Below are 27,865 nucleotides of genomic sequence, written 5' to 3' on the forward strand. Positions count from 1 at the left end.
TGAGTCTGGAATGCCACCCCGAGATCCCTGTCACCCCTGGAGAGGAATATTCGGTCCTGGACACAAGCCTAGATATGGTCTATTTTGCCCCGCAGTGACTCAAGTGGGATCCCAGCTCACCCTCGAAACTCGAATGAAAGATTGGACTTCCATGGGCCAACACAGGAGGAAATCTGAATCCCCCGTCGAAACTCGAGACTCCCGCCGCAATGCGAGAAAAACCACGTGGTTCACTCGTCATCCCAAGATGAGGCCCTGGCCCGCTACAGCGTCTCAAGTGAAGTCCCACGTTCCGTCTTGAAGTGCGAAATGCTACTTTTCACCCTTGATGTAACCCCAAAAGTTCCCCGACACACCGTTCTCACCGAGGGGAACACCGAAGTTCCCGGCACCACTTCATCTGATCACTTTCTCCCCTCCTGATCACGACAGGAGGGTAAATTCCCCTGCTTTGCCTGGAAGGAGTTCCCGCCCATCCCGGCGCACCTAAGGATGAGGCCTTTCTCAGGAGGAAATTAGAGACGTAGCCTCGTGGGTGGTGCCACATGCCAAAAGACCCCGATTGTTCGGTCCACTCTGGATAAGAACCCGATGCCCGGACACCACTTCGAAGGCAACCCTGTGGATGAAGGCACAACAGAAGGGTTACTAAAACTCCCGTGCATCGTACAGAAAAACAGGCAGGTTCTACACACAGCTCGACAAGTGGAATGTCACCCCATGAACAACTCGATAGGCAAGCAGAGTTCGTTTCCTCCACACAAGACGAGGCCTGACTCTCCTGTCCCAACTCTCCAGGGACCCTGCCATCCGAGTCAGAAATGGAGAGGAAACCTGAGGTTCCTGCCTCAACTCGAGATGAGGCCCTCTTCCATTGCACCAAACCCAGATGAGTCGCGAGAGGCCCCTCCCAACTCCACAGTATCCCTGAATTCTCAGAGGCACCTTGAGAATCTACCTGAGGTCACCGGCACAAGTCGAGGGAACACAGGGTTTCCTGCTGCGACCCGAGAAAGACCTTGAGAGTCCTTCGGCGTGTCTTGAGGCCCGATTCCCCTACCATGACTCGAGAGCAAAGACCCGCTCCCCATTGCCATGCGCATGGAGACCTGACTTCCCTGACGCCTGAAGAGAGTCTCCCTGAGCTCCCCGTCGTACCTCTTCGGAAACCCCATTCAGGCACCGCAGCTCGAGAAAACCCACAATACGGCCCCGTCATCACGAGATGAGAGACTTCTTTCCTGCCTGGCATGGAGAGCAAAACCAAGTCCTCTCTCCAGACTCCACAGGAGGCTTGACTCTCTTTAGGCCTCTCAGTTGGCTCCAAGAGATACCTGTCAGGACTTGAAGGGAGAGCGGAGTCCTTTGCTTCCCCTCGAGACGAGGCCTGACTCCCCCGTGTGAGTCTGGAATGCAACCCCGAGTTCCTGTCGCACCTGGAGAGGAAAACTCGGTCCTGGACACAAGCCTAGATGAGGTCTATTTTGCACTGCAGTTACTAGGGAGCAAACCCAGGGTTTCCTGCCGCAACCCGAGAAAGACCTCGAGCGTCCTTTTTCATTGCGTTGAGCCCTGATTCCACTACCATGACTCGAGAGCAATGACGTGTGCCCCCTCGCCACTCGTATGGAGACTTGACTTCCCTGACACCACACGAGAGGCTCCCTGAGCTCCCGGTCGTACCTTGTGAGAAACCCCACACTGGCACCGCAGCTCCAGAAAAACCACGAGACTCCCCCGACATCGCGAGATGAGGGCCTTCTTTTCCTGCATGGCCTGGAGAGCAATCCCGCGTGCTCTCTCCAAACTCCACAAGAGAGGAGCCAAGATTGCTGAGGAGTAGGACGGGGAGAACTCTTTCCCCCCCAAACAATTTCATCAAAAGAGCATTTAAACGTCGAGTAAATTCCACAATACAACTTATGAATGCTGCCAGAGGACATCAGGCACCCAGAAAAGCAACCTAACTCTTGGAAAGTAGGTAGGAAAAAGTATAAAAGACAAAAAAAGAGACAAAAGAGGGAGGGAGGGATTTCCGTCCCGGGAAGATAGTCTTAAAAAGAGAAAAGTTTCCAAACACCAGGAAAGCTTTTCACTGCCAAATCTTTGCCAAGCTTTGGAAGCACAAAGGGCAACATAAGGGGGATAAAAATAAATAAACAATTAAAACTCGCAGATTGCAAGCCCTACGGTAACTCCCCCAGCCGCGAAGCAGTGCAGACGCCTGCTCACACCATTAGCAAGCAGGGGCTGGGCAGGGAGGCGCGGCGCGGGCTGCATCGCTTAGAGTCAGAATCTGGCCTGAATACCCTGAGCGCTATCTGAACGAAATAACTTGGGCTAGCAAACCAGACTCTGGGATATCTACCACGCAAAAAGCCAGCCCTAACCTAAGACACCGCCAGGCCCGCGCATGGAACAAAGGACTGAACAGAGATAGCCGGCTGCAGACCTTCCCCCTCTGGTGACAGGCAGCCAGAGCCGGAAGGGGGCAATCGCAGCCCCAGAGAGACATTATCTATAAAACTGTAAGCAGGCTTCTTTGCTAACTAAAACTTCTTGGGGATCTGGACGGTCAACATCTGCCTGAGAAGGTGCGCCTGTTTTACACCCAGATAACCGAGTGGCGGGGAGGCGATAAGTCACAACATTGGCGCTCGCCAAACACCTCATCACCTGAGCTGCTCGGACCTGGGAAGAGCACAAAACGCAGGCCCAACCGAGTCTGTGCCTCTGAGGACTACCCGAGTGCCTGAACCTGAGCGGCTTGGACCTGGGAGGTGCATGCAGCCCAGGGCCAGCCTCGGATTGTTCCCGGTGGAACAACCTAGAGCCCGAGCAGTGTGGGCAGGGAGGCTACACGCGCCGTGAGCGGGGGCAGACCCAGTGTGGCTGAGGCACTGCGAGCGCACGCCAGTGTTATTTGTTTGCAGCATCCCTCCCTCCCTCCCCACAGCGCAATTGAACAAGTGAGCCTAAAAAAAAAAAGTGTGCTCCACCGTCCCCTTTGTGTCAGGGCGTAAACCAGACACTGAAGAGACCAGCAAACAAAAGAATCTATAACAGAGGGAATCACCTTGGAAGCTACAGGCAATAGATTAAAACCCTGTGGTTACTAGGACTACATAGGAAGGCGCCTATAGATCTTGAGAAATATAAGTCGGACCAAGGAACTAGCCAAAAATGAACTGAACCCACGATACTCACAACAAAACCAGAGAAAGTCCTAGATATATTTTTATGATCATTCATTCTTTTTTTAATTTTTTTTAATCTTAAGTCCTCTATTGTTCCTTTAATTTTCACTTTTATAACCTATTACTTTGCAAAAAAAAGACCCTATTTTTTTCTTCTTCAGCAAACTTCATATATATATATATATATATATATATATATATATATATATATATATAATAATTTTTTGACCGTGTTTTTTTGTTTTGGTTTTTTTTTCTTCTTTTCTTTATCATTGTATTTTTGAAATTCCAAAACCTACTCTAGATTTTTAATTTATGCTTTTTGGTATTTGATATCAATTTTGTACCTGTAGTTTCTTTATAATTTTTGCGACACTGCTTGTTTTTGTTTGTTTGTTTTCTCTTTAGTTTTCTTCTTCCTTTTTTTTAACATTGTATTTTTGAAATTCCAAACTCTACTCTAGATTTTTAATTTTTGCTTTTTGGTATTAGTTATCAATTTTGTACCTGTATTTTCTTGATAATTTTTGCGACCTTGTTTGTTTTTCTTTGTTCGTTTTTTCTCTCTTTCTTTTCCTTCTTCTTTTCTTTAACATCGTATTTTTGAAAGTCCAAACTCTACTCTAGATTTTTAATTTTTGCTTTTATGTATTTGTTACCAATTTTGTACCTTTAAGAACCCAAACTTCAGTACCCATTTTTCACTAGGGAGCGAGATTACTGGCTTGACTGCTCTCTCTCCCTTTGGACTCTCCTTTTTCTCCACCAGGTCGCCTGTGTCTCCTCCCTAACCCCTCTCTACTCTACCCAACTCTGTGAATTTCTGTGTATTCCAGACGGTGGAGAACACTTAGGGAACTGATTACTGGCTGGATCGGTCTCCCTCCTTTTCATTCCCCCCTTTTATCCTTCTGGCCACCTCTGTCTCCTTCCTCCTTCTTCTCGTCTCTGTATAACTCTGTGAACATCTCTGAGCGGTCCAGTTGTGGAGTGCACATAAGGAAGTGACTACTGGCCAGCCCACTCTCTCCACTATTGATTCCACCTCATCTCATTTGGGTCACCTCTAACTCCCTCCTCCCTCTTCTCTTCTCCATGTAACGCTGTGAACCTTTCTGAGTGGCCCTCACAGTAGAGAAACTTTTCTTCTTTAACGTAGATGTTTTATCAATGGTGCTGTATAGAAGGAGAAGTTTTGAAACTACTGTAAAAGTAAGACAGATAACTGGAAGCAGGAGGCTTAAGTCCAAACCCTGCCTCCAGGGAACTCCTGACTCCAAGGAACATTAATTGACAGGAGCTCATCAAATGCCTCCATACCGACACTGAAATCAAGCACCACACAAGGGCCAACAAGTTCCAGGGCAAGACATACCAAGCAAATTCTCCAGCAACAAAGGAACGCAGCCCTGAGCTTCAAGATACAGGCTGCCCAAAGTCACCCCAAAACCACAAACATCTCATAACTCATTACTGGACACTTCATTGCACTCCAGAGAGAAGAAATACAGCTCCACCCACCAGAACACGGACACAAGCTTCCCTAACCAGGAAACCTTGACAAGACACCTGTACAAACCCACACACAGCGAGGAAATGCCACATTAAAGAACTCCACAAACTGCCAGAATACAGAAAGGACACCCCAAACTCAGCAATTTAAACAAGATGAGACAGAGGAATACCCAGCAGATAAAGGAACAGGATAAATGCCCACCAAACCAAACAAAAGAGGAAGAGATAGGGAATCTACCTGATAAAGAATTCCGAATAAGGATAGTGAAATGGATCTAAAATCTTGAAATTAAAATGGAATCACAGATAAATAGCCTGGAGACAAGGATTGAGAAGATGCAAGAAAGGTTTAACAAGGACCTAGAAGAAATAAAAAAAGAGTCAATATATAATGAATAATGCAATAAATGAAATTAAAAACACTCTGGAGGCAACAAATAGTAGAATAACAGAGGCAGAAGATAGGATTAGTGAATTCGAAGATAGAATGGTAGAAATAAATGAATCAGAGAGGATAAATGAAAAACGAATTAAAAGAAATGAGCACAATCTCAGAGACCTCCAGGACAATATTAAACGCTACAACATTCGAATCATAGGGTTCCCAGAAGAAGAAGACAAAAAGAAAGACCGTGAGAAAATACTTGAGGAGATAATAGTTGAAAACTTCCCTAAAATGGGGAAGGAAATACCCACTCAAGTCCAAGAAACCCAGAGAGTCCCAAACAGGATAAAGCCAAGGCGAAACCCCCCAAGACACATATTAATCACATTAACAAAAATCAAACACAAAGAACAAATATGAAAAGCAGCAAGGGAAAAACAACAAATAACACACAAGGGAATTGCCATAAGGATAACAGCTGATCTTTCAATAGAAACTCTTCAAGCAAGGAGGGAATGGCAAGACATACTTAAAATGATGAAAGAAAATAACCTACAGCCCAGATTATTGTACCCAGCAAGGATCTCATTCAAGTATGACTGAGAAATCAAAAGCTTTTCAGACAAGCAAAAGCTGAGAGAATTCTGCACCACCAAACCAGCTCTCCAACAAATACTAAACAGGAAACACAAAAACGGTGTATAAATTCGAACCCCAAACAATAAAGTAAATGGCAATGGGATCATACTTATCAGTAATTACCTTAAACGTAAATGGGTTGAATGCTCCAACCAAAAAACAAAGACTGGCTGAATGGATACAAAAACAAGACCCCTACATATGTTGTCTACAAGAGACCCACCTCAAAACAGGGGATACATACAGACTGAAAGTGAAGGGCTGGAAAAAGATTTTCCATGCAAATAGGGACCAAAGGAAGCAGGAGTAGCGATACTCATATCAGATGAAATAGACTTTAAAACAAAGGCTGTGAAAAGAGACAAAGAAGGTCACTACATAATGATCAAAGGATCAATCCAAGAGGAAGATATAACAATTATAAATATATATGCACCCAACGTGGGAGCACCACAGTATGTAAGACAAATGCTAACAAGTATGAAAGGAGAAATTAACACTAACACAATAATAGTTGGAGATTTTAATACCCCACTCACACCTATGGATAGATCAACTAAACAGAAATTTAACAAGGAAACACAAACTTTAAATGATACAATAGACCAGTTAGACCTAATTGATATCTATAGGACATTTCATCCCAAAACAATGAATTTCAACTTTTTCTAAAGTGCACATGGAACCTTCTCCAGGATAGATCACATCCTGGGCCATAAAGCTAGCCTTGGTAAATTCAAAAAAATAGAAATCATTCCAAGCATCTTTTCTGACCACAATGTAGTAAGATTAGATCTCAATTACAGGAGAAAAACTATTAAAAATTCCAACATATGGAGGCTGAACAACACGCTGCTGAATAACCAACAAATCACAGAAGAAATCAAAAAAAGAAATCAAAATTTGCATAGAAACGGATGAAAATGAAAACAGAACAACCCAAAACTTGTGGGACACGGTAAAAGCAGTCCTAAGGGGAAAGTTCATAGCAATACAGACACACCTCAAGAAACAAGAAAAAGGTCAAATAAATAACCTAACTCTACACCTAAAGCAACTAGAAAAGGAAGAAATGAAGAACCCCAGGGTTAGTAGAAGGAAAGAAATCTTAAAAATTAGAGCAGAAATAAATGCAAAAGAAACAAAAGAGACCATAGCAAAAATCAACAAAACCAAAAGCTGGTTCTTTGAAACGATAAATAAAATTGACAAACCATTAGCCAGACTCATCAAGAAACAAAGGGAGAAAAATCAAATCAATAAAATTAGAAATGAAAATGGAGAGATCACAACAGAAAACACAGAAATACAAAGGATCATAAGAGACTACTATCAACAATTATATGCCAATAAAATGGACAACGTGGAAGAAATGGACAAATTCTTAGAAAAGTACAACTTTCCAAAACTGGACCAGGGAAGAACTAGAAAATCTTAACAGACCCATCACAAGCACGGAAATTGAAACTGTAATCAAAAATCTTCCAGCGAACAAAAGCCCAGGTCCAGACGGCTTCACAGCTGAATTCTACGAAAAATTTAGAGAAGAGCTAACACCTATCCTGCTCAAACTCTTCCAGAAAATTGCAGAGGAAGGTAAAGTTCCAAACTCATTCTATGAGGCCACCATCAGCCTAATACCAAAACCTGACAAAGATCCCACAAAAAAAGAAAACTACAGGCCAATATCACTGATGACATAGATGCAAAAATCCTTAACAAAATTCTAGCAATCAGAATCCAACAACATATTAAAAAGATCATACACCATGACCAAGTGGGCTTTATCCCAGGGATGCAAGGATTCTTCAATATCCGCAAATCAATCAATGTAATACACCACCTTAACAAATTGAAAAATAAAAACCATATGATTTTCTCAATAGATGCAGAGAAAGCCTTTGACAAAATTCAACATCCATTTATGATAAAAACTCTCCAGAAAGCAGGAATAGAAGGAACATACCTCAACATAATAAAAGCTATATATGACAAACCCACAGCAAACATTATCCTCAATGGTGAAAAATTGAAAGCATTTCCTCTAAAGTCAGGAACAAGACAAGGGTGCCCACTTTCACCATTACTATTCAACATAGCTTTGGAAGTTTTGGCCACAGCAATCAGAGCAGAAAAAGAAACAAAAGGAATCCAAATTGGAAAAGAAGAAGTAAAACTCTCACTGTTTGCAGATGACATGATCCTCTACATAGAAAACCCTAAAGACTCCACCAGAAAATTACTAGAACTAGCCAATGACTATAGTAAAGTTGCAGGATATAAAATCAACACACAGAAATCCCTTGAATTCCTATACACTAATAATGAGAAAACAGAAAGAGAAATTAAGGAAACAATTTCATTCACCATTGCAACGGAAAGAATAAAATACTTAGGAATATACCTACCTAAAGAAACTAAAGACCTATATATAGAAAACTATAAAACACTGGTGAAAGAAATCAAAGAGGACACTAATAGGTGGAGAAATATACCATGTTCATGGATTGGAAGAATCAATATAGTGAAAATGAGTATACTACCCAAGGCAATTTATAGATTCAATGCAATCCCTATCAAGCTACCAACAGTATTCTTCACAGAGCTAGAACAAATAATTTCACAATTTGTATGGAAATACAAAAAACCTCGAATAGCCAAAGCGATCTTGAGAAAGAAGAATGGAACTGGAGGAATCAACCTACCTGATTTCAGGCTCCGCTACAAAGCCACAGTTATCAAGACAGTATGGTACTGGCACAAAGACAGAAATATAGATTAGTGGAACAAAATAGAAAGCCCAGAGATAAATCCACACACATATGGACACCTTATCTTTGACAAAGGAGGCAAAAATATACAATGGATTAAAGACAATCTCTTTAACAAGCGGTGCTGGGAAATCTGGTCAACCACTTGTAAAAGAATGAAACTAGAACACTTTCTAACACAATACACAAAAATAAACTCAAAATGGATTAAAGATCTAAACGTAAGACCAGAAACTATAAAACTCCTAGAGGAGAACATAGGCAAAACACTCTCTGAAATACATCACAGCAGGATCCTCTATGACCCACCTCCCAGAATATTGGAAATAAAAACAAAAATAAACAAATGGGACCTAATTAACCTTAAAAGCTTCTGCACATCAAAGCAAACTATTAGCAAGGTGAAAAGACAGCCTTCAGAATGGGAGAAAATAATAGGAAATGAAGCAACTGACAAACAACTAATCTCAAAATATACAAGCAACACCTACAGCTCAACTCCAGAAAAATAAATGACCCAATCAAAAAATGGGCCAAAGAACTAAATAGACGTTTCTCCAAAGAAGACATACAGATGGCTAACAAACACATGAAAAGATGCTCAAAATCACTCATTATCATAGAAATGCAAATCAAAACCACTATGAGGTACCATTTCACGCCAGTCAGAATGGCTGCAATCCAAAAGTCTACAAATAATAAATGCTGGAGAGGGTGTGGAGAAAAGGGAACCCTCTTACACTGTTGGTGGGAATGCAAACTAGTACAGCCACTATGGAGAACAGTGTGGAGATTCCTTAAACAACTGGAAATAGAACTGCCTTATGATCCAGCAATCCCACTGCTGGGCATACACACTGAGGAAACCAGAAGGGAAAGAGACACGTGAACCCCAATGTTCATCGCAGCACTGTTTCTAATAGCCAGGACATGGAAGCAACCTAGATGTCCATCAGCAGATGAATGGATAAGAAAGCTGTGGTACATATACACAATGGAGTATTACTCCGCCATTAAAAAGAATAGAATGAATCAGTTCTAATGAGGTGGATGAAACTGCAGCCTATTATACAGAGTGAAGTAAGCCAGAAAGAAAAACACCAATACAGTATACTAACGCATATATATGGAACTTTGAAAGACGGTAACAATAACCCTGAGTACGAGACAGCAAAAGAGACACTGATGTATAGAAGAGTCTTATGGACTCTGTGGGAGAGGGAGAAGGTGGGAAGATTTGGGAGAATGGCATTGAAACATGTAAAATATCATGTATGAAAAGAGTTGCCAGTCCAGGTTTGATGCATGACACTGGATGCTTGGGGCTAGTGCACTGGGACGACCCAGAGGGATGCTATGGGGGGGAGGAGGGAGGAGGGTTCAGGATGGGGAGCACATATATACCTGAGGCGGATTCATTTTGATATTTGGAAAAACTAATACAATTATGTAAAGTTTAAAAATAAAATAAAATTTAAAAAAAAAATCCACAGGAGGCTTGACTCCCTTTAGGCCACTCAGTGGTCTCCAAGAAATACCCGTGGGGACTCGAGAGCAGAGCAGAGTCCTTTCCTTCCTCTCGAGATGAGCCCTGACTCCTCGGGTGCGTCTAAAATGCAACCCCGAGATCTCTGTCGCCCCTGGAGAGGAACATTAGGTCCTGGACACAAACTTAGATGAGGTCTCTTTTGCCCTGAAGTGACTCGAGAGCCATCCCTAGCTCTCTCTCACAACTCCAATGGAAGATTGGACTTCCCTGGGCCAACACAAGAGGAAGCCTGAATTCCCCATCATAACTCGAGAATCCCGCAGAAACTCGAGAAAAACCACATGGTTCCCCCGTCATCGCAAGATGAGGCCCTTGCCCGCTACAGCGTCTAAAGAGAAGTCCCAGGTTTCTTCTTGAAGTGTTTTCACACTTCAAGTGTGAAAACTTGGCACCCTTGATGCGATTCCAAAAGTTCCCCGACACCCTGGTCTCTCTCGAGGGGAACACCGAGGTTCCCGGTACGACTTCATCTGAGCCACTTCTCCCCTCCTGATTGCGACTGGAGGGTCGACTCCCGTGATTTGTCTGGAAGGGGTTCCCAACCTTCCCGGCGCACCTCAGGATGAGGCCGGTCTAACGAGAATATTTGAGACGTAGCTTCATGGGTGGTAACACATGCCGAAAGACCCCGATTCCCCGGTCCGCTCTTGATAAGAACCCGATGCCCGGACACCTCTTCAAAGACAACCCTGTGGAAGAAGGCACAACACGAAGGGGCACTGACACCCTCGTGCATCGTCCGGAAAAACCCGCAGATTCCAAACACAGTTCGACAAGTTGCCTGTCACCCCGTGAATAACTCGAGAGGCAAGTGGAGGTCCATTCTTCCTTACAAGACGAGGCCTGACTCTCCTGTCCCAACTCTGCAGGGACCCTGCGATCAGAGTCAGAAATGGAGATGAACCCTGAGGTTCCTGCCTCCACTCGAGATGAGGGCCTCTTCTATTGCACCAAACCCAGTGGAGTCCCGAGAGGGCCCTCCCAACTCCAGGGTATCCTTGACTTCTCAGAGGCACACTGAGAAGCTCCCTGAGGCCACCGGCACTAGTCGAGGGAACCCAGGGTTTACTGCCGTGACCCAAGAAACACCTTGAAAGTCCTTCTTTAACGGTTCTTGAGGCCGGATACACCTACCATGACTCTAGAGCAATGACGCGCTCCCCTTCGCAATGCGCATGGAGACCTGACTTCCCAAGCGCCACATGAGAGGCTCCCTGAGCTCCCCGTACTACCTCATGAGAAACCCCACACTGGCGCTGCAACTCGAGAAAACCCACGAGACGCCCCCTTCATCGCGAGATGATGGCCTTCTTTTCCTGCATCGCCTGGAGAGCAATCCCGAGTCCTCTCTCCAAACTCCACAGGAGGCTTGACTCCCTTTAGGCCACTCAGTGGGCTCCAAGAGGTGCCCGTTGCGACTCGAAAGGAGAGCGGAGTCCTTTGCTTCCCTTCGACACGAGGCCTGACTCCCTGGGTGAGTCTGGAATGCAAACCTGAGATCCCTGTGGCCCTTGGAGAGGAACATTAGGTCCTGGACACAAGCCTAGATGAGGTCTCCTTTGTCCTGCAGTGACTTGAGCGCAACCCCAAGCTCTCCCTCGCAACTTGAATGGATGATTGGACTTCCCTGGCCCAACACAAGAGGAAGCCTGAAATCCCCGTCGTAACTCGAGAATCCGCCGCAGATCGAGAAAAAACACGTGGCTCCCCCGTCATCGCAAGATGAGGCCCTTGGCCGCTACAGCGTATCAAGAGAAGTCCCACGTTCCATCCTGAAGTGCAAAACGGTACTTGGCACTCTTGATGCGACCCCCAAAGTTCCCTGACATACCGGTCTCACTCGAGGGAAACACCAAAGTTCACGGTACCACTTCCTGTGAGCCCCTTCACCCCTCCTGATTGCGACAGGAGGGTCGATTCCCATGCTTTTTCTGCAAGGGTTCCCGACGTTCACCGTGAACCTCCGGATGAGGCCGGTCTCATGAGGAAATTTGAAAAGTAGCCTCATGGTTGGTGCCACATGCTGAAAGATCCCGAATTCCCGGTCCACTCTAGATAAGAACCTGACGCCCGGACATCTCTTCGAAGGCAACCCTGTGGATGAAGGCACAACACGAAGGGACACTGACATCCCCATGCATCGTCTGGAAAAACCTGCCGATTCCACTCACAGCTCCAAATGTGGACTGTCACCCCGTGAACAACTCGAGAGGCAAGTGAAGTTGCATTCCTTCACACAAGACGAGGCCTTACTCTCCTGTCCCAACTCTTCAGGGACCCTGCGATCGGAGTCAGAAATGGAGAGGAACCCTGAGGTTCCTGCCTCAACTAGAGAAGAGGCCCTCTTCCATTGAACCAAACTCAGTGGTGTCCCGAGAGGCCCCTCCCAACACCACAGTATCCCTGAATTCTCAGAGGCTCCCTGAGAAGCTACCTGAGGTCACTGGCACAAGTCGAGGGAACCCAGAGTTTCCTGAAGTAACCCGAGAAAGACTTGGAGAGTCCTTTTTCAACGTCTCTTGATGCCCGATTCCCCTACCATGACTCCAGAGCAAGGACGTGCTCCCCTCGCCACAAGCAGGAAAACTGACTTCCCTAGTAACACACAAGAGGCTCCCTGAGTACCCCATCGTACCTCGTGAGAAAACCCACAGTGGCGCTGCAGTTCGAGAAAAACCACAAGATGCCCCCATCAAGGAGAAATGCGGGCCTTCTTTTCCTGCCTGACCTGGAGAGCAATCCCTGGTCCTCTCTCCAAACTTCACAGGAGGATTGACTCCCTTTAGGCCACTCAGTTGGGTCCAAGAAATACCCGGTGCGACTCGAGAGGAGAGCGGAGTCCTTTGCTTCCCTTGAGACGAGGCCTGACTCCCCGGGTGAGTTTGGAATGCAACCCCGAGATCCCTGTCGCCCCTGGAGTGGAACATTATGTCCTAGACACAAGCCTAGATGAGGTCTATTTTGCCCTACAGTGACTCGAGAGCAACCTCCATCTCTCCCTCACAATTTGAATGGAAGATTGGTCTTCCCAAGGTCAACACAAGAGGAAGTCTGAATTTCCCATCGTAATTCGAGAATTCAGCCTCAAGTCTTAAAAACCATGTGGTTCCCCCTTCATCGCAATATGAGGCCCTTGCCAGCTAGAGTCTCAAGAGAAGTCCCACGTTCCATCTTAAAGTTCGAAATGCTACTTGGCACCATTGATGCGACCCAAAAGTTCCCCAACATACCGGTCTCACTCCAGGGGAACACCGAAGTTCCCGGAGTCTCCAGAGAAGTCCCATGTTCCGTCCTTAAGTGCGAAACGGTAATTGACACCCTTGATGCGACCGCAAAAGTTCGCCGACACGCTGGGTTCCCTCGAGGGGAACACCGAGGGTCCCGGCACCACTTCATCTGAGCCCCTTCTCCCCTCCTGATCGCGACAGGAGAGTCGATTCCCCTGCGTGGTCTGGAAGGGGTTCCCGGCCTTCCTGGCGCACCTCAGGAGGAGGCCGGGCTCACGAGGACATTTGAAATGAGCCACGTGGGTGGTGCCACACGCCGAACGACCCCGATTCCCCGGTCCGCTCTTGAGAAGAACCCGATGACGTACCCCTCTTCGAAGGCAACCCTGTGGGTGAAGGCACAGACCTAAGCGGCATTGACATCCCCGTGCATCGTCCGGAAAGACCCGGGGGTTCCACACACAGCTCGACGAGGTGCCTGTGTCCCCCTGAACAACTCGGGAGGCAAGCGGGGTTCCCTTCCTCAGACAAGACGAGGCCTGACTCTCCTGTCCCAACTCTGCAGGGACCCTGCAGTCGGAGTCCGAAACGGAGAGGAAGCCTGAGGTTCTTGCCTCCCAACCAGATGAGGACCTCTTCCGTTGCGCCAGACCCAGCGGAGTCCCGAGGGGCCCCGCCACCTCCACAAGATCCCTCGCCTCTCAGAGGCACCCTGGGAAGTTCACTAAGGTCCCCATCAGAAGGCGAGGGAAACGAGGGTTTCCCGCCGCCCCCCGAGAAAGACCTCGAAAGTCCTTCTTCAATGCATCTCGAGGCCCTAGTCCCCTCCCGTGACTCGAGAGCCATGACGCGCTCCCCCTCACCACGCGCATGGAGACCTGACTTCCCTGGCGCCGCACGAGAGGCTCCCTGAGATCCTCGTCGTGCCTCGGGAGAAAACCCCCACGGGCGCCGCAGCTCGAGGAAACCCTTTGAGACGCCCCCGTCCTCGCGAGCTGAGGGCCTTCTTTTCCTGCATGGCCTGGAGAGCAATCCCGGGTCCTCTCTCCAAACGGAAGAGGAGGCTGGACTCCCTTGAGGCCGCTCAGGGGGCTCCAAGAGAACCGCGTAGCGACTCGAGAGGAGAGCGGAGTCCTTGGCTTCCCCTCGAGACGAGGACTGACTCCGCAGGGGAGCCTGGAGTGCAACCTCGAGATCCCTGCCTTCCCTGGAAGGAATATTAGGTCCCGGACACACGTCTAGGTGAGGTCTCTTCGGCCCTGCAGTGACTCGAGCGAAACCCCCAGCTTTCCCTCTTAACCCGAGGGGAAGATTGGGCTTCCCAGGGCCAACCCAAGGGGAAGGCTGAGATCCCCGTCGTAACTCGAGAATCCCGCCGCAACTCGAGAAAAACCACGTGGTTCCCACCTCTTGTCAAGATGAGGCCCTTGCCCGCGACTGCGTCTCAAGGGAAGTCCCCTGTTCCACCCTGAACGGCGAAACGGTCCCTGACAGCCTTCCTGCGACCCCCAAGAGTCCCCCGACACGCCGGGTTCCCCCGAGGGGAACACCGAGGGTCCCGGCACCGCTTCCTCTGAGCCCCTTCTCCCCCCCTGATCGCGACAGGAGAGGCGATTCCCCTGCGTGGTCTGGAAGGGGTTCCCGGCCTTCCCGGCACACCTCAGGATGAGGCCGGTCTCACGAGGAAATTCGAGGCGAGCCACGTGTGTGGGGCCACATGCCGAACGCCCCCGATTCCCCGGTCCGCTCTTGAGAAGGACCCGAGGCCCGGACCCCTCTTCGAAGGCAACCCTGTGGGTGAAGACACAACACGAAGGGGCACTGCCACCCCCGTGCATCGTCCGCAAAGACCCGCGGGTTCCACACACAGCTCGACGAGGGGCCTGAGACCCCCTGAGCAACTCGAGAGGCCAGCGGGGTTCCCTTCCTCAGACAAGACGAGGCCTGACTCTCCTGTCCCAACTCTGCAGGGACCCTGCGGTCGGAGTCCGAAACGGAGAGGAAGCCTGAGGTTCCTGCCTCCCCTCGAGGTGAGGCCCTCTTCCGTCGCGCCAGACCCAGCGGAGTCCCGAGGGGCCCCGCCACCTCCACAGGATCCCTCGCCTCTCAGAGGCACCCTGGCAAGTTCCCTAAGGTCCCCGGCAGAAGGCGAGGGAAACGAGGGTTTCCCGCCGCCCCCCGAGAAAGACCTCGAGAGTCCTTCTTCACCGCTTCTCGAGGCCCTAGTCCCCTCCCGTGACTCGAGAGCCAGGATGCGCTGCCCCTCGCCACGCGCGTGGAGACCTGACATCCCTGGCGCCGCACGAGAGGCTCCCTGAGATCCTCGTCGTGCCTCGGGAGAAAACCCCCACGGGCGCCGCAGCTCGAGGAAACCCCTGAGACGCCCCCGTCCTCGCGAGCTGAGGGCCTTCTTTTCCTGCATGGCCTGGAGAGCAATCCCGGGTCCTCTCTCCAAACGGAAGAGGAGGCTGGACTCCCTTGAGGCCGCTCAGGGGGCTCCAAGAGACCCGCGTCGCGACTCGAGAGGAGAGCGGAGTCCTTGGCTTCCCCTCGAGACGAGGCCTGACTCCCCGGGGGAGCATGGAATGCAACCCCGAGATCCCTGCCTTCCCTGGAGAGGAATATTAGGTCCCGGACACACGTCTAGGTGAGGTCTCTTCGGCCCTGCAGTGACTCGAGCGCAACCCCCAGCTTTCCCTCGCAACCCGAGGGGAAGTTTGGGCTTCCCAGGGCCAACCCAAGGGGAAGGCTGAGATCCCCGTCGTAACTCGAGAATCCCGCCGCAACTCGAGACAAACCACTTGGTTCCCACCTCTTGGCAAGATGAGGCCCTTGCCCGCGACGGCGTCTCAAGGGAAGTCCCCTGTTCCGCCCTGAAGGGCGAAACGGTCCCTGACAGCCTTCCTGCGACCCCCAAATTCCCCCGACACGCCGGGTTCCCCCGAGGGGAACACCGAGGGAACCGGCACCGCTTCCGCTGAGCCCCTTCTCCCCTCCTGATCGCGACAGGAGAGGCGATTCCCCTGCGTGGTCTGGAAGGGGTTCCCGGCCTTCCCGGCGCACTTCAGGATGAGGCCAGTCTCACGAGGAAATTCAAGACGAGCCACGTGGGTGGGGCCACATGCTGAACGCCCCCGATTCCCCGGTCCGCACTTGAGAAGGCCCCGAGGCCCGGACCCCTCTTCGAAGGCAACCCTGTGGGTGAAGGCACAACACGAAGGGGCACTGCCACCCCCGTGCATCGTCCGCAAAGACCCGCGGGTTCCACACGCAGCTCGACGAAGGGCCTGAGACCCCCTGAGTAACTCGAGAGGCCAGCGGGGTTTTCTTCCTCAGACAAGACGAGGCCTGACTCTCCTGTCCAAACTCTGGAGGGACCCTGCGGTCGGAGTCCGAAATGGAGAGGAAGCCTGAGGTTCCTGCCTCCCCTCGAGGTGACGCCCTCTTCCGTTGCGCCAGACCCAGCGGAGTCCCGAGGGGCCCCGCCACCTCCACAGGATCCCTCGCCTCTCAGAGGCACCCTGGCAAGTTCCCTAAGGTCCCCGGCAGAAGGCGAGGGAAACGAGGGTTTCCCGCCGCCACCCGAGAAAGACCTCGAGAGTCCTTCTTCAACGCGTCTCGAGGCCCTAGTCCCCTCCCGTGACTCGAGAGCCAGGAGGCGCTCCCCCTCGCCACGCGCATGGAGACCTGACTTCCCTGGCGCCGCACGAGAGGCTCCCTGAGATCCTCGTCGTGCCTCGGGAGAAAACCCCCACGGGCGTCGCAGCTCCAGGAAACCCCTGAGACGCCCCCGTCCTCGCGAGCTGAGGGCCTTCTTTTCCTGCATGGCCTGGAGAGCAATCCCGGGTCCTCTCTCCAAACGGAAGAGGAGGCTGGACTCCCTTGAGGCCGCTCAGGGGGCTCCAAGAGACCCGCGTCGCGACTCGAGAGGAGAGCGGAGTCCTTGGCTTCCACTCGAGACGAGGCCTGACTCCCCGGGGGAGCCTGGAATGCAACCCCGAGATACCTGCCTTCCCTGGAGAGGAATATTAGGTCCCGGACACAAGCCTAGGTGCGGTCTCTTCGGCCCTGCAGTGACTCGAGCGCAACCCCCAGCTTTCCCTCGCAACTCGAGAGGAAGTTTGCGCTTCCCAGGGCCAACCAAAGAGGAAGCCTGAGATCCCCGTGATAACTCGAGAATCCCGCCGCAACTCGAGAAAAACCAAGTTGTTCCCACCTCTTGTCAAGATGAGGCCCTTGCCCGCGACGGCGTCTCAAGGGAAGTCCCCTGTTCCGCCCTGAAGGGCGAAAGGGTCCCTGACAGCTTTCATGCGACCCCCAAAGCTCCCCGACACACCGGGTTCCCTCGAGGGGAACACCGAGGGTCCCGTCACCGCTTCCTCTGAGCCCCTTCTCCCCTCCTGATCGCGACAGGAGAGTCGATTCCCCTCCGTGGTCTGGAAGGGGTTCCCGGCTTTCCCGGCACACCTCAGCATGAGGCCGGCCTCCCGAGGAAATTCGAGAAGAGCCCCATGGGTGGTGCCACATGCCGAACGACTCCGATTTCCCAGTCCGCTCTGGATAAGAACCTGATGCCCGGACACCTCTTCGAAGGCAACCCTGTGGGTGAAGGAACCACTCGAAGGGGCACTGACACCCCCGTGCATCGTCCGGGATACCCTGCGGTTTCCACACACAGCTCTACGAGGTGCCTGAGACACCCTGAGCAATTCGAGAGGCAAGCGGAGTTCCCTTCCTCAGACAAGACGAGGCCTGACTCTCCTGTCCCAACTATGCAGGGACCCTGTGGTCGGAGTTCGAAAAGGAGAGGAAGCCTAAGGTTCCTGCCTCCCCTCGAGGGGAGGCCCTCTTCCTTTGCGACAAGCCCAGCGGAGTCCCGAAAGGCCCCGCCAACTCCACAGAATCACTCACCTATCAGAGGCACCATGGGAAGTTCCCTAAGGTCCCCGGCAGAAGTCGAGGGAAACGAGGCTTTCCCGCCCCAACCCCAGAAAGACCTCGAGTGTCCTTCTTCAATGCCTCTGGAGGCCCTAGTCCTCTCCCATGACTCGAGAGCCATGATGTGCACCCCTTCGCCACGGGCACGGAGACCTGACTTCCCTGGCACCGCACGAGAGGCTCCCTGAGATCTTCGTCTTGCCTCGTGAGAAAACCCCCACGGGCGCCGCAGCTCGAGGAAACCCCCGAGAAGCCCCCGTCCTCGCGAGGTGAGAGCCTTCTTTTCCTTCCTTACCCAGAGGGCAATCCCGAGTCCTCTCTCCAAACTGAAGAGGAGGCCTGACTCCCTTGAGGCCACTCAGTGGGCTCCAAGAGATCTGCGTCGCGACTTGAGAGGACAGCGGCATCCTTTGCTTGCCCTCGAGGCTAGGCCTGACTCCCCGGGGGAGTCTGGAACGCCACCCCGAGATCCCTGTCTTCCCTTGAGAGGAACCTTAAGTCCCGGACACAGACCTAGATGAGGTCTCTTTGGCCCTGCAGTGACTCGAGTGCAACCCCCAGCTTTCCCTCGCAACTCGAATGGAAGATTAGGCTTCCCAGGCCAATACAAGAGGAAGCCTGAAATCCCCGTCGTAACTCTAGAATCCCGCCGCAACTCGAGAAAATCCACATGGTTCCAACGTCTTCGCAAGATGAGGCCCTTGCCCGCTACGGCGTCTCAAGGGAAGTCCTAGGTTCTGTCCTGAACTGCGAAATGGTACCTGACTCCTTTCATGCATCCCCCAAAAGTCCCTCACACGCCGGTTTCCCTCGAGGGTAACACCGAGGGTTCCGGCCCCACTTCATCTGAGCCCCTTCTCCCCTCCTGATGGCGACAGGAGAGTCGATCCCCCTGAGTTGTCAGGAAGGGTCCTCGGCCTTCCCGGCACACCTCAGGATGAAGCCGGCCTCACTAGGAAATTTGAGACTAGCCCCGTGGGTGGTCCCACATGCCGAAAGACCCCGATTTCCCTGTCCGCACTTGAAAAGAACCGGAGGCCCGGACACCTCTTCGAAGGCAAGCCAGTGGGTGAAGGCACAACACGAAGGGGCACTGTCACTGTCGTGCATCGTCCGGAAACACCCACAGGTTCCACACACAGCTCAACAAGGGGCCTGAGACCCCTGAGCACCTCGAGAGGCAAGCGGAGTTCCCTTCCTCAGACAAGACGATTCCTGACTCTCCTGTCCCAACTCTGCATGGACCCTGCTGTCGGAGTCCGAAACGGAGAGGAAGCCTGAGGTTCCTGCCTTCCCTGGAGATGAGGCCCTCTTCCATTGCACCAAACCCAGCGGAGTCCTGAGAGGCCCCGCCAACTCCTCGGCATCCCTCATCTGTCAGAAGCACACTGGGAAGTTCCCTAAGGTCACCGGTAAACTTTTATTGCACAAGGTCCACATGAAAAGGCCCACGCAGCAGGACATCCACAGATTCTGTCTGCCATTAAAGGGCAGTAAGGTGCCCTCCCCACTTCTTTGCTGCCTGGGCGGCCACCAGGGTGCAATTCGCGTACCCTTCCCTTTCCCATCCTAGCAGGTGCTCCAGGGCCCGCTGGCCTACAAAGTGCCAGAAGCAGGGCTGGGCCAGCCGGCCAGAATTCAGGGTCCTGTCCCTTGGACTTCCAGCGGACACTAGGCTGCTTGGGAAAACCGCGCAGACTCTGAGGTTTTTCAGCAGAGGGGTGGAGCGGTAAAGGCCTTGACCCCAAAGACGAGGCCTTTCTGTGACCGCCAGGTTGGGGAGCTCTGAGACTGTGCCAACACAGGGCGGAATACATGGTTCCCTGCTCCACGCAGTCCCCGTTCCCTTACCTGTGTTCCGCACCCCTCCGCTGTGGCCAATGGATGCCGATCCTTGGGGATCCAGGAGTTCACGTAATGGGCATTCCCAGCCGCAATGGCGACCCCCAACAGCACATCTGAAAAGCCCTCCCCCACCCCCGCCAGGAGCCGACCCCCGCTGCGAACGGACCCCCACCCCGCCCCGCGCCGCCAGGTTTCGCCCCGGCCCTGCTGGGCTCCCGGCGGGTTCCCAGCCACATTGGCGACCCCTGGGAACACAACAGGGACCGACCACCCACCCACAGCGAGCGGAATCTCGACCTGTGCAGCCCAGGTTTACCCCGCCCTGGGTGCGCTCCCGGCGCGTTTCCAGCCGCAGTGGCCATCTCCGAGAGCACAACTGGGAAGCCCTCCCCTACCCCCGCCAGGAGCCGACACCCGCCCTGCGCCGCCCGTGTTCGCCCCGCCCCTGCCGCGCTCCTGGGGCGCTGCCCACCTTCACCAGTGGCTCCCGGTGAGCCCCGTCCCCACGCCCGCTTCCAGGAGAGGCTCTCGGACCTCGCTGCTGCCGCCAGGTCAAACATGAGGACAATACATACACCCCACAGAGACAATCCAAGCTGTCTATGATTTAGGGATAAAACGAGGACTACAGAAAGGCAAGATGACCTGACCTAGGAGGGCCATGATATTCTATAGAACCAGACAAAGTTGGTTACCAAGGAAACTTTTTTCCTTGGAACCCGGAAAGCTGGTTCTTTGCATATGCAATGACCAACAATTAGCTTGTTACCCAAGCCTGCCTCACTGCCACCTCCATCCCCCCACTCCCCAGAAGACTGGCTCAAAGAAATATTTTAAATCTCAGGCGGAAACCTGGAAGATGTCTTGTCTGTCTGTTTGGATTAAGGTATGTGTCAGTGTGAGCTTTGTGTTTTTTGATAATATTGCTCAAGTTTTGTGTTCTGATTTCAGTGGTCTCAAGACAAGGCAGCCCTTCCAAATCAAACTGCTGGAAATACAAGAAAACATTGACCTAAATGAATGTCAGAGTCCCGTGAACTGGGAACTAGTCAATATTAAATATCTAGTATTTTCGGTTTTGCTCCTCCATTATAGACATGTCTAAGAGTCAACAACATTAAGCACAACATGTTCATAGTGCCTAGGTTTCTTTTGAGGTAAAAATTGCTCTATTGTTATATCTGTCACAAGCTTGTCAGCAAGAAACTACCTGGAAACGACAACAACAAAAGTAAAAAATGTAAATGTGATATGAGCTTTTAGACAAACTCTTTACAATAATTATACTCTAAAATATCTGCCTCTCATAGTCTTGATTGAAGGCAGAGGGGAAGGGGATGACAGAGGATAAGATGGTTGGATGGCATCACTGACTCGATGGACATGAGTTTGAGCAAGCTCCTGGAGCTGGTGACGGACACGGAAGCCTGGCGTCCTTCAGGCCACGGGGTCCCAAAGAGTCAGACACGACTGAGCAACTGAACTGAACTGAACTAACAAACGTTTCTCCAGGTGTTTTGGTTACCCGCGTTTCTACCCTTGTGACGACAGTGTATTGAATAGCTAGGTCATTTCCAAATAAATGAAAGTTCTGAAACATTCACGACTTGAAAGGACCTCCCTTTTACACAGAAACAAAAGAGATTTTTGACTCTCCATGAATAGTGTCTGGCACCATCCTGACATGTTAAATGTAAGAAAGCAATTGTTTTGTTTTGTTTTGTTCTGTTCTTGGGGGTGGGGGGAGGGGGGCGGGCTATAGCGAATGCCAATATAAAAGTCAGTTCTTGGTTGCTGAAGGGAAATGTATGACTTGTTATTACAAGAAAGTATGTGGAATGCAATGGCACTTGAGGAAGGAAAACGAAGTAGTTCTGTCTTACAGGTGGCAGTTTCAGGATGGGAGAAGCAAGGGAATGGGTACAGAATGGGATAAGGAGGTTGTAGGGAAAGTGGACCCCCAGAAAAGAGTTCTGTGCCTAGCACAAGTTTTCTTGAGATGTCGAACTGCCTTTGCTAATGGAGTTTAAGTTTCTTTACCTCTTAAGTGATCTCTTCTAGGTTGACCTAGAACAGAAATCTTTGGTTAGCTTTGGCTAAGTGGAGAAGTAGTGTTTCACGGTGACATATGTGATCCTTCCTGACTGTTTGCAGCCCTTTTGATATCGATGCACTGCTTCTGCTGCTGCTGCCGCCGCCGCTGCTGCTAAGTCGTTTCAGTCGTGTCCCACTCTGTGCGACCCCATAGAAGGCAGCCCACCAGGCCCCGCAGTCCCTGGGGTTCTCTAGGCAAGAACACTGGAGTGGGTTGCCATTTCCTCCTCCCATGCATGAAAGTGAAAAGTGAACGTGAAGTCGCTCAGTGGTGTCCGAGTCTTAGCGACCCCATGGACTGCAGCCTACCAGGCTCCTCAATCCATGGGATTTTCCACGCAAGAGTACTGGAGTGGGGTGCCATTGCCTTCTCGCTAGCTTTGGGATGCCAATGACCATCCACCCTTACCAGGCAACAGAGAAGAGAAAAACACTTACCACAGGAGGTCCTGGTAAGGAACAAGGAACTAACAAGCTCCCGCCAACCAGGATTCTGCAAAGGTCAACAAGAGGTCAATAAAAGATGGAAGACTGCAGTCCAGAGGTCCTAGCAACTTCCATCTTGCAGCAGAGACCCAGCATAGTCAAAACGAATTCAATGTTGCAAAAAATAAGTAAACAAACAAAGGACAGAAGTTCTTTGAACACATGACTGAGATTAGGGGTGAGGCAGTACATGTACGGTGCCCGGAAAATCTTAAAGTATGAGAAAGGAAAGAAATTAAAGACAATTATCAAGCTGTCCAAACTGATAAAAACGAAAGATTACACAGTTTTTTCTGTATATATTAGCAGATAATAATCTGAAAAGGAATTAAAAAAAATTCCCTTTCAATAATGTCAACATGAATACAACACTTTGCCATGGATGTAACGAGGATGACAAGACTGGCACACTGGAACTTATACACCCTGGCTGAAAACTATCCTGAATACATGGACAGATATTCCATAACAATGGAAAGACTTAAGATGGCAATACCATGGAATGCATCTTCAATCTGAAATGAAGATTTGATGTGATTTGATCGCTCAGAGCTTTTGTGTCATCAATTGTTATTAAAGTATAAATGAGATAGAGAAAGCTGCTGACTTAGACTTGAGGCGGGGTGTGCGCCCTGCTGGTCTCTAGCCAGATATTCTACAGGCACTAGCAGTCAGCTAAGGAAAGAAAGGCACTGTCTCAGGGAATGGCACCAGGCCCCTCCCCCACGACATGCCTTGAGGTCACATTGGCAGCAGGTGAGTCATCCTGGGCCAAAAACTGATTGACATGAATCTTGAAGAAAGGCAGTATTCCAGGCAAATATATCATTTCCTTAACATAGATTAGGAGAACAAGGTACGAGGAAAATATACTGTTTTGTTCAAGTCGCTTCTGAGCCTACTGGGGGAACCGACCTGAAGCCAGAGTCCAGCAGATATACATAGGATATTTACATCGCTTAAGACAAACATTTCCTCAGGAACAAATGCATTGCTTAGCTCAAGGTTTGTCTGCGAAATTCTTACACATCAGGAGATGGCTCCGAGCTGGGTTTCTACACACAAGAACATGAATGCAAAGGACAAGCCTGCACAGCCCATCTGCCCCCCTCCCCCACAGCCAGCAGCATTTCCAAGTGACCTCCTAAGGCCTTCCCCAAAATACAGGGGCACCTCTGGGTTTCCTGTTTCCCTCACTTCGAACACTTTTCTTAAAAAAAAAAAATCCTGCACACTTCTTGATAGAATGCCACAGTGCAAGGAAAACAGGCCTTCAATACTTAAACCTCCCTGTGCCAAACACTTGGGGCTTGGTTTTGTTTTGTTTTGTTTTTTAATTACACCACCACATAATTTAAACTTTTTACAATTTCTAATTATTCAGTACCAAAACACCAAACTTTTATTGCACAAGGTCCCCATGAAAAGGCCCACGCATCAGGACAGCCACAGATTCTGCCATGAAAGGGCAGCAAGGTGCCCTCCCCACTTCTTTGCTGCCTGGGCGGCCACCAGGGTTTGAAATCCATGCACCCTACTAACTTTCTAGGGTGCAATTCGCGGACCCTTCCCTTTCTCATCCTAGCAGGTGCTCCAGGGCCCGCTGGCCTACAAAGTGCCAGAAGCAGGGCTGGGCCAGCCGGCCAGAGTTCAGGGTTCTGTCCCTTGGACTTCCAGGGGACACTAGGCTGCTTGGGAAAACCGTGCAGACTGAGATTCTTCAGCAAAGGGGTGGAGCAGTAAAGGCCTTGACACCAAGGGCGAGGCCTTTCTGCAACCTCCAGGTTGGGGAGCTCCGAGAATGTGCCAACAGAGGGCGGAATACGTGGTTCCCTGCTCCACGCAGTCCCAGTTCCCTTACCTGTGGTCCGCAGCCCTCCGCTGCACCCACGGGATGGCGATCCTTGGGGACCCAGGAGCGGACGAAATGGACGTTCCCAGCCGCAGTTGCAACCCCCGAGAGCGCAATTGGGACCGACCCCCACCTAAAGCCATCGGAATCTCGACCCGCGCAGCCCGGGTTTACCCAGTCCCGGGTGCGCTCCCGGCGCGTTTTCAGCCTCAGTGTCCACCTCCGAGAGCACAACTGGGAAGCCCGCCCCCACCTCCGCCAGAAGCCGACCCCCGCCCCACACCGCCCGCGTTCGCCCCGCCCCTGCACGGTCCAGGTACCTTCCCAGCTTCTAGCGTTCACGCCCAGGTAGGATCAGGATGCAGGAGTATGGGAGATGTGTCTGGAGCCTGACAGCCTCAGCTCCGCTCTGGCCTGCCCTTTGGACCTAGGAGCCAGGCCAACTTGCAGAGGGCTTAGGGCCCCATTGTATGCAAACTACCAAGGCCTACCGCAAGGAGAGCTCTGTCCGAGGGAAGGGAAGCGCCCCAGGCTGCGTTCCCAAGCTGTTGCTTGGCAATGCAGACTCAGCGGTAAACGGAGGGAATCAGGGTCCTAGTGCCCCTGTCTTGGGGAGGAAGCTCCACAGCCAGAGTGTTCCTCCCTTTGTGCCCAGAAAGCGCCTGCCAGACTGGGCTTCCCCGGAGCTCTGTTGCAGAGCAGAGACGTGTGGATGTGTTTTGGGGCCTTGACATGTGCATTTGGGCTCCCTAGCACAGCCCCAGCGTAGGGGAACCAGCCCCTGAGCAAAGAGCTCCAGGCAGTGCTTTGTGCCCAGGCCTGGATGCCCAGTCCCAGCACGCGGGAGAGATGAGTTAGGCTGCCGGCGGGTCCTTGCAAGCCTGTATTGGAAAGGACCGAGTGAGCTTCCACACCGGCGGAGCTGCAGACCTGCGCCCAGGTGCGATAGGACAGAGCCCCTGTCGAGAGGCTGCTCTGCCTGGGCGAGCCTCGCCAAGCCCTTCCCCGCTTCTAGCGTTTGTGCCTGCAAAGGAGCAGGCTGCGGGAGTGTGGGCGACATGACTGGCTCCTGACTGGCCTCAGCTCCGCTCTTGCCTTCCCTTTGGACCTAGGAGCCAGGCCTCCTTGCAGACGGCTTAGGGCACGGGGGTGTGCAAACTGCGAAAGCCTCCCGCAGGGAGACCTCTGTCTGAGGGAAGGGAAATGCCCCAGGTTGCATTCCCAAGCTGTTGCTTGGTAGCCCAGACTCAGCGCTGAACGGAGGGAATCAGGGTCCCAGTGCCCTTGTCATGGGGAGGGAGCTCCACAGCCAGAGTGTTCCTCCGTTTGTGTTCAGAAACCGCCTTACAGACTGGGCTTCCCCGGAGCTCAGCTCCAGAGCAGAGTCGTGTGCATGTGGTTTGGGGCCTTCCCCTGTGCCTTTGGGCTCCCTAGCACAGTCCCAGCGCAGGGGAACCAGCCCCTGAGCAGAGAGCTCCAGGCAGTGCTCTGTGCCCTGGATTGGAAGCCCACTCCCAGCACGCGGGAGAATAGAGTCAGGCCGCCGTCGGGTGCTTGCAAGCCTGTATTGGGAAGGACCGAATGAGCTTCCACTCCGGCGGAGCTCCAGATCTGCGCCCAGGCGCGATATCGCAGAGCCCCGGCCTAGAGGCTGCTCTGCCTGGGCGAGCCTCGCCAAGCCCTTCCCAGCTTCTAGCTTTCGCGCAGGGGAAGGAACAGACTGCGGAGGTGGGGGAGACGTGACTGGCGGCCGCCTTACTGGCCTCAGCTCCGCTCTTCCCTTCCCTTTGCACCTATGATCCATGCCTCCTTGCAGAGGGCTTAGGGACCGAAGGAGAGCTCTGTCAGAGGGAAGGGAAGCGCCCCAGGCTGCATTCCCAAGCTGTTGTTTAGCCGCCCAGACTCAGCGCTGCACAGGGGTAATCAGGCTCTCTGTGGCCGCAGCTTCACACACAGGTGTGTCTCCGTAGGAATCAAGAAAGATCCTGACAGAGTGAGGTTCATTAGAGCTATACTAAAGAGCAAAGGCTTGTCCATGTGGTCTTGCCTTCCCCTGTGCCTTTGGGTCTCCAGGCTCGGCCCCAGCTCCATGGAAACAACCCCTGAGAAAATATCTTCAAGATACGCTTTTCCCAGTGTCTGGGAACCGGGGTTCGTAGGAGGAGAGAAAAGCACGCCTCCATCAGGAACGAAAAGGCAGCCAACCTGCCTGTGTTTTGAAGCCTCTATTTGGAAGGAATGGGTTAGCTTCTCCTAAAGGAGGCCTCCAGATCTGCTCAGAAGTCGGTAATTCCAGAGGCAGGGTACTGGTTCCTGACTGTCCTTTGCTAGCCTTGCAAAGATATTCCTAGATTCTAGAGTTATTTTCCATGAAGGAGCAGGCTTCGGGAATGTGTCAGACGGGACTGGCTCCTTATTGACCTCAGCTTAGCTATTGCCTTTCCATTCAAACTAGGGCAAGGCCCTACTTTATGAAGGGTAAGGGTCTTCTTCTTTGCAAACTGCCAAGGGCTACAGCAATGAGACCTCTGTCTAGGTGAGGGAAGCCGAAGAGGATGGATTCTCAAGCAGGTGCTTTGCCACAAACCATCAGCACCCCACGGAGAGAATCAAGCTCCCTGAGCACCAATGTTGGGAGTGTAGCTTCACACACAGAGTTGTCTCTATAGGAGCCAAGAATGTTCCTGAGAGATTAGGTTCACTAAACCTCTCGTACAGAGCATAGACCTGTCCATGTGGTTTTGCCTTCCCCTGTGAGTTGGGTCCTCGAGGTCTGCCACACATCCAGGGAAACTGTCCCTGAGAAAAGATCTCCAGGAACCTCTTCGCCGAGGCTGGGAAATGCTGTTCACAGGAAGTAAGGCAAGCGAATCTCCTGCAGAGTAAAAGAGGCCTTACAGTCCCTGGAGGAGCAGGCTGCCAGAGTGTGTGAAACCTGACTGTTGCCTTACTGGCCTCAGCTCTGCCATTGCCTGTTCATCCGAGCTAGCACCCAGGCCTACTTGGAAAAGCATTTGGGTGCAGATTTCTACAAAGTGCCAAGGGCTACAGCAGTGAGAATTCTCTCAGTGGTAAGGGAGAGCATTTTATGGATTCTCAAGCTGTTTTCTGAATGACAGCGTCAAAATGAACAGAGAGAATCAGGCTCTCTGTGCCCCTATGTTAGGTACGCAGCTTCACACACAGAGGTGTCTCTATAGGAGCCAAGAATGCTCCTGAGAGATGAGGTTCACTAGAGGTCTGCTACAGAGCATAGACCTGTCCATGTGGTCTTGCCTTCCCCTGTGCCTTTGGGCCCCGGGCTCGGCCCCAGCTCCGTGGAAAGAACCCCTGAGAAAATATCTTCAAGATACACTTTTCCCAGAGG

This window comes from Bubalus kerabau, chromosome 8 (assembly GCF_029407905.1).
Source record: "Bubalus kerabau isolate K-KA32 ecotype Philippines breed swamp buffalo chromosome 8, PCC_UOA_SB_1v2, whole genome shotgun sequence".
NCBI lineage: Eukaryota > Metazoa > Chordata > Mammalia > Artiodactyla > Bovidae > Bubalus > Bubalus kerabau.